This window comes from Stegostoma tigrinum, unplaced genomic scaffold (genome assembly GCF_030684315.1).
Source record: "Stegostoma tigrinum isolate sSteTig4 unplaced genomic scaffold, sSteTig4.hap1 scaffold_387, whole genome shotgun sequence".
NCBI lineage: Eukaryota > Metazoa > Chordata > Chondrichthyes > Orectolobiformes > Stegostomatidae > Stegostoma > Stegostoma tigrinum.
In genome coordinates, this window is record NW_026728315.1 from 96,592 (window position 1) to 103,155 (window position 6,564).

A 6,564-nucleotide genomic window follows, 5' to 3' on the forward strand; every position below is an offset into this window, starting at 1 on the left:
ACTGTTGTATGTGGCGCAGGCCTGGCCTATTCCCTGGACCTGCACCGCTGCGGTCACCCAGGCCATCTTTCACTTCATTTGGGGGTCGAGGATTGACCGGGTCCACAGGGACACCATGTGCAAAGTCCTAGAAAATGGGAGAAAGGGCGTACCAAATGCCACCCTCACCCTGATGGCTACCTGTGTGTGCGGCTGCATCAAGCTGTGCGTAGATCCTCAGTACGCAAACACCAAGTGTCACTGCTTACTGAGGTTCTACCTGTACTCGGTGTTGCGAAGGATGGGCTTGGCCTTGTTGTCGCAGAACGCTCCAAGTAGTTGGACCGTCCCGTACCACCTGTCCTTCGTGGAGAAATTTTTGAAGGGAAACACCTTTGACCACAAGGCCGTCAGGCAGTGGTCAGCACATAGTAACCTCGAAACCCTTCGGGAAAAGGAGAGGGTGGATCCCGTCGTGTGGTTCCACATGCAGACGGCCGAAGTCGTTTGGCAGAATGCCTCATCGCCAGAACTTTCAAACAAACATAAGGACATTGCTTGGCTGGCAGTGAGAGGGGTTCTGCCAGGGAGATCCTTTATGCATGCCCGGAATCTCTGCGCCACCGCAAGCTGCCCTCGAGGTGGCTGCGGGGTTGACGAGACTGTTGATCACCTCCTTCTGGAGTGTGCCTCTGCACAGGAGGTCTGGAGGTGGATGCAGTGATATTTGACAAGGTTTGTCCCGAGCAGCTCCGTGACGCGTGACTCCGTGCTCTACAGGCTGTTTCCCGTGAGGCACACCGAGACCAACATCAACCGCGCCTGGAGGACCATCAATGCGGTGAAAGACGCTGTTTGGTCTGCCCACAACTTTCTGGTCTGCCAGCTGAAAGAACTGACCCCGACCGCGTTTTGCAAAGTGGCGCACTCCAAGGTCCAGGACTACGTGCTGAGGGACGCGCTAAAGCTTGGGGCAGCCGCCGCCAAGGTGCGGTGGGGAAAGACCACCGTATGAAACCCCTTGTCCAGAATAGAAAAAAAAGGGCCCTATCTGGTATCAGAGATAATGGGAACTGCAGATGCTGGAGAATCCAAGATAATAAAATGTGAGGCTGGATGAACACAGCAGGCCGAGCAGCATCTCAGGAACACAAAAGCTGACGTTTCGGGCCTAGACCCTTCTAGGGTCTAGGCCCGAAATGTCAGCTTTTGTGTTCCTGAGATGCTGCTCGGCCTGCTGTGTTCATCCAGCCTCACATTTTATTATCTTGGACCCTATCTGGTAACTGGGCCCAGCTGGCGCCTTCCCCAACTGGTCAGGGGGCCAATGCGGACTGTGCGGGGAGACGACTGCCGGGGTATTTTCTTTGCTTTTTTTGTCTTCTTTGTTTTGTTTTTTTCCTTTAGTTGGTGTACGTACCCCCTAGGTAATCCGGAGCGGCTTGCATGACTGGGTAGGTGTATAAATATGTTTTATTTTGTGCATCTTATGAATAAAGTATATTTTTTTAAATTCAAAAAAAGCGACGAAACGTGTGAAAATGAACCTTCCAGCTCGGTGAGCAAATTTACATCCAGTCTTGTTGTCTATTCGAAAACGTAATACCATGCCACAACTACCACAAAACATGGCATTGGACAGACAGAAAGGAAATTAGCCATCAGAATATGTGAACATCAGCTAGCAGCAAAATGGCACAATGAATTCTCCTTAATATCTGTGCATTCAGACAATGAAGGCCGTCAATTTAACTGAGGCTAAGTGGCCACAGTAGCCCACGCCAAACACACACATGCATGGGAATTCCTGGAGGCATGATTCTCCATCCATACTTCAAATCAACAAATTTATAGAATTGGACCCTATTTACAAACCCATACAGATCAAAACTGGAAATGACAGTACTCACCATAATGGACTGGAAAGCATAAATTCCCAGCACAGTAGAATAACATTGCTTCAAAGGCTGTCTCCGGGCACGGTGACAAAACTCCTGAACAAATATAAGCCAGCTCAGTGAGCAAGTCAACAGTCTTATCCACAACCCGAGCTATTGATCTTTGCCAAAACTTTAGACTACATTTTTCATTCTGTCCCATTGGAGAACAATTCTTGTAGCTCACAAAACTGCTACTTCAAAGTAACATCAAAAAAAAGTCCAAATGAATGCGTTGATGAGGGGAGTTCTGACCAGTCATGTAGATGTGGGTATCACCTGATGCATGGAGAGTGCTTTCTGACCAGAGCTGTAGCAGATGAGTGTCAGATACACAGACAGACTGGGCAAATAGATTCACATCAGAGCTCACATCTCCCAGCCTGGGAATCTGAGGCAGTGCTCAGACATTCAAGTAATGAGCCTCAATATCAGCTCAGCAAGATCTCACAATTGCATTTGCAGATACAAACTATTTTGTTTTACAATTTCATGATGCAATCAGGAAAATCCGTGATACAAAAAGTAACCTCCTTCTCACTCCACACCCTTTCTACCTCGGTACCGTCCTACAGGTAATATACATTCCCCAATCCCTAACATTCTGCAGGATCCCACCTTTTCCTACATTTGCACTATTCTCCCATGTCTGCAAATGTCCCTTTCTCTGGAACATGTCCAGGTTCTATAACCTTCCTATCTCTGAAACATCCCCAGAACAGCACCGGAGGTAAATGGAGGTGATTGAGATCGGGATGATTTTGTGCACATGAAAATTTTACATAAATACGGAGGGTTGCAATCACAGGAAGGGGTTTCAGGGAGCTAAAAAGCATGTGATCTGAATGCAGTAATATAAATAGAAACGGTTGTCAGGAGTAGAGGAGACTACACAGACGTCAATACATGTCAAGTTTGGGAAGGCTGTGCTAAGTGGACGAGATGTCATAGGTAGACAGGACCTTAGAACTAAGAGGAGGTCACATCAAGACAAAGAGATGTAGGGGCTGCATGAGTTCATAGAGAGAGGGAAGTTAGGAGGGCTGGAGCAGTTTGCAGGGATAAGGATGCTTATAGGATGGCGGTGCTTTACACGAACAGGGAATGTTTTATGGAATGGTGCATTGTACACAGAAAATAGGATCGAAAACAGAAATGGACGCTTATAGCGACTGAAGAAATGTACAGATGAAGCAAGACTTAGCTTCTGGAATTTAGATAGATGGGAAGGCTGGAGTCCAAAAGTGTCTTCAAAGAGACAGTTATACAGATAAAGTAGCATTGAACAAACTGGATAGGTTCCTGAGACACGGAGGGTTGTAGGGGTGGGTGAAATTTGCATTGACAGGGGTGGAAGAGCTATCTACAGAGAGGGGGGCATTTTTAAGCTACAGTAATAGGGAACACATTGCAGCATTACACAAAGAGACAGTGTTTGAGATGCTGGTTTACAAAGAATGGCAGGGCTCTAGGCAGGGGAGGAGCAAACAGCGAAATGGAACATTGCAACGGCTACAAAAAGTGTACAGAGTGTAGGGAGATTTATTGGGCCTGAAGGAGGTTAGAAAGACTGTGGGCTGCAGAGTCTGCAGGGACTGGAGGAGGCCTGACAGATGGGGAGTGAGACAGGGGCTGGAGGAATTTACTGGAGATAGACGTTTGCAGGAAAATGAGGAGTTTACAGATATAAAAGGAGGGCAACAGAGGCTGGTTCAGATTGCATACACAGGGTGGGCTGATGAGCTATACAGCATCATACAGACAGGTTTAAAGGAGCAGGAAACGGTAACAGAGATAGGGAAAGTTTCAATGTTGTAAGAGGTATGAGCGTGTGGGACAAGGTCACAGAGGCAGGGGTGGCTACAGGGATTGGAGGAGCACACGGAGGTCGGGACACTGGAGGATATAATGTTACACAATAGGGAGAATTCCAGCAGCTAAAGGTAAAGAAAACATGGAAGGCTATTGGGCTGCAGGAGGAAACAGACCATGAGTACTGCAGGTACTGGAGCAGGTTTGAGAGACAGGCAATATTCTGCAGTCTAACAAAGTTCCAGTGATAAGAGGCTGTGTAAGTTACACAGATCGGGAGGATAGTAGGAGCCAGAGGTGGTTATGGAGAGAGGCAGTGTTACGCTGAAACATAGGAAAATGGGTTAGGTGTAGGCTATTCAGCCCCATGGGCCTGCTCCACTCTTCAATCAGATCACGACTGATCATTTAGCTCAGTTCCCTCTTCCTGCTTTCTCCCCATACGGAAACTGTCATGACTGGAGCAATCTACAATGATAGGGAGTGTTGGAGTGAGTGGAGGAAGTTACAGAGATAAAGAGAGCTGTGGAGCACTGTCGAAGTTAAAGACACCGGGAGAGTCATTCAGCCTGGAGAAGATTACAATGTTACACAGAAGTGTACAGGCTGAAAGAGGTGACAAAACTAGAGGTATGTAGGGGTTAGAGAAGGTTACTGTGACAGGGAGGATGGTAGAAGCTTTTCTTCGTTATAAAAGTAATTATCATCTTTGTTTTTGAAAGAGATAAAAGACAAAGGTTTTGAACGACTCAGGAGATTACTTGCACAAGGAAGGGTGGAGGAAGATGGAGTGTGTTGTCACTGATGAGTGTGTTGAGTTTATTGTGATTGTGAGGGTTGTAGTGATGAAACGACATGATAGCAAGGTTAGTAGAGACTTGATGGTGTACAGAGATAGGGAGGAGCTGCAAGAGGTGATGGTGATAGTGAGTTTGTGGTGATGGGGGATGGTTACATCAATAGTGAGGGGTTCGGGGGATGAAAAAAGTTAAGGTAGAGAGGTTTCTCCTGAATGGAAGAGACTACATGGATGGCGATGGTTCAAGCGACTGGATTTTTTCACAGATATGGAGAGTCAATGGAGCTGGTGAAGGTTACAAGGATCGAGAGGGTTGAAGGAGTCAAAGCGAATACACAGGCACGGAGGGTTGTGTTGATGGGAGAAGCTACAGGGATAGGGACTGTTGTCGGGCCATTTCTTAGTTTTGTGTCTTGGTTACGTGCCTCACATTCATGAATCACTTCAGTACCTGGGTGATATGTAGGGGTTTACATAGAACTCTCCCTGTCTATCTCCTTGAGAAGGTTACACTGGTACAGACAATGTTAGGGATTGAAGAAACTGACAGAGACACTATGCATTCTACGGACTAAAGATGATTATGAACAGAGCAAGGATTACAGGGTCTAGAGGGGATTACAGACAAAGGGAGGGTTGTAGGGTGGGGAAGAGGTTACAAAGACGGTTGGTGTTTTAAGGACGGGGGGGGACTGATTGTGATCAATTGGCATAATTGACATAGAGTGGATCTGTGGAGGTTACAGTACAAGAGAGGTTTGTACAGGCAATATGAGTTTACACAGACAGGAATGGTTCTCAGGGCTGGAGGAGGTAACTGTGAAAGGGAATGCTATAACGAATGGAGAAGGTAACATTCACGGAGAATTTCAGTGGCAAAAAGGAGGTGACAGTCATACGGCCCTTTGTTTAGACAGCAGAAGTTTACATTTGCAAGTAGCACTTTGGAGACCGAGGGACTTGACAGAGAGAGGGCGATGAGCAGGAACTAGATAAGGTTTGAGAGAGAAAGACAGTTGACAGCTTTGTAAGATGATGCAACATACAGAGCATTACAGAGTTTGGACAAGATCTAGAAGTTCACAAGGGTTATAGGAACAGGAGGAGGATACAGATAAGTTGAGGTTTGGAATGGGATAAGGTTACAAGAACAAAAGAAGGTTCCAGGAATGTGAAGGGCTACGGGGGCTGCAACCAATTCCAGAGATAGGGAGGGATTCACATGTTGCAGGTTACAGAGTTCAGGATGGTTTTTGCAATTGGATGAAGTGAGTAATACAAAGTATTGTAGACACTGGATGAGGTGACAGTTCGCATGGATCTTCAGACTGAAGGACGTTAGAGAAAGAAAGAGAGGTGTCGGGGCTGGAGTTAGATAAGGCAATCAAGAGGATTTTACAGGTACATGGATGATTTTAGTGGCTTCAAGAGGTTAAAGAGTTAGGAAGGCTAATTAATGCCTGAAGGATGGAGAATGAGGAGCATTGTAGCGATAGGAGAGATTGCACACTGAACGAAGTTGCAAACATGAGGAGGATTAAAATGGCTTCAGAATGCAATATATTCGAGCAGTTTACACAGGCAGGAACAGCTATCAGACTGGAGAAATTTAGCGAGATAGGGAGGTCTGTAGGAATGGTCAATTGTCAGAGGTCATGTGGTGCTGTGTTACGGGAGGCAGGAGTGTTCTTGGGACTGGAGAAAGTTACAGTGATATCATGTGTTGCAGGGGCATGAGGATGATGTATGTCCAGATGGGGAGGTGAGTCGGGGCCGGAGGATATCACAGAGACATGATGGACTGTAAGTAGTGGATAAGATGACAAGTGTCAAAATTATTGTTATGACTTGAGGAGGAGGACAATACCAGGATTGGACACATTGTCAAGACTGGAGCAATTTGCAAAGATGGGAAGGGGAGTCAGAATTGGCAGAGGTTTTAAATACACAGAGGGATCTTAGCGAGGACTGGAGGAGCCAGAGATACCTAATGTTCAAGGAGTTAGAAGGATTCAACGCACTGATGACGATGAGTTG